Source organism: Coenobita brevimanus, chromosome 24, assembly GCF_032717465.1.
Source record: "Coenobita brevimanus isolate Jiangsu-jjx chromosome 24, ASM3271746v2, whole genome shotgun sequence".
Taxonomy (NCBI): domain Eukaryota; kingdom Metazoa; phylum Arthropoda; class Malacostraca; order Decapoda; family Coenobitidae; genus Coenobita; species Coenobita brevimanus.
Window position 1 is genome coordinate 46,339,040 of NC_136977.1, and position 1,497 is coordinate 46,340,536.

The window sequence follows — 1,497 nt, forward strand, 5'->3', positions numbered from 1 at the left end:
CAGCCCCAAGCCATGAAAAAGATGTATATAAAAAAAAAATCGTCTGAAATTAGCTGGAATAGAACAGGAAAACCACAAGAAGGGGGCTTTTCTTAACAGTTAAAAGAGACGAAAAACGTTAACACTGAAATCGTCTAGCGTTAGTTGGAACAGTAAGGCAAAACTATAGGGAGAGTTTTTTTTTTTTTTTTTTTTTTTTTATAGGATTTAACTCACTGGTTGGGATGGGTTTCTCTTAGCTGAGTAAAATCGCCTGGGGTTCACAGTAAGAAGATTGCCTTCCTTACCCACCACACCTCAACACCATCCTCCCCAAACCTTCCCTTCCTTCCCTCCCCTTACAATTTCCCCCACACCAACCCCTCCTATCTATCTTCACGACCCCTTGGCATCCCATCCCATCCACCCACCCATCTCCACACCCAATCCCATCCCACCCAGCTCCACACCCAATCCTATCCAACCCACCTGCACACTCAATCCCATCCCATCCATCTCCACACCCAGCTCCTGACCCCCACCGCTCCCAAGCCTTCCAACTGTATACTAGTAATTGTGACCAATGAATGTGTAAAGCAATCCGATGCTGTCTGGTGCATACCTGGGGGGCCAAAGCTGAGATGTGGGTTTAGAAGGAAGCCCAGACTCAATGGGTGGTGAGCAGCTGAGAATAGACAGGATTAGCAGCTGATAATGGACAGGGTTATCGGTGAGTCCAAGTTGTAAATAAGTAATATTGTTTAATTTGGAAAGATTATTTTTTTTCTAACTAGACCCTGATAGACTAACCTTTCAGCAATAGGGAGGAGACGCAGTGTATTTCATTTTATTTCGTTCTGTACATCAGTGGGCACTGATTTCATATACGATATCAGGTGCAAGGAAGTGAAGTATCCTAGGCATTTGAAAAAAAAAAAAAAATGCTTCCTTCCGTTCTTTTGTGTGTTCGTTCTTGTTCTTGTTCTTCTTATTTTTTTTACGCTTCCCTACCTCCTCACACACACGCACACACATCATACTGTTAGGTAAAAACTGTTAATTTATTCCTCTGATCACCAACACCACCTCTCATGCAACGTCCGTCTTTGTAGAGTGTATTCCCGCCTCTGCTTGAACACCCATCATCACCTCACTTCGAAGGAACCACAGATGCAAGCACGGATATACTCATTTTCAGCCTCGTAAACTCTAAGCAATGGTTAATTTCTTATGTCTTATTTACTTACTAAGACAGAGATAGATAGACAGAGACAGACAGAGTGATTTGAGATAAGACAGGTACACTACAAGCACAGTAAATTCATCTAATACGACATTAAATTCTGCTCGCTACAGGAAACCCGTTTCTTGTTAATGGAAGGCGTTTTGTTCTCTTCACGATGCTTGACCTCCTCTTATAAAGCAACTTCTTATCACATTCATCATTTCCTCAGAAACACCAGATACAAGAACTAAAAAAAAAAAAAAAAACTCATTTACGATTAAGACTCACTTTTA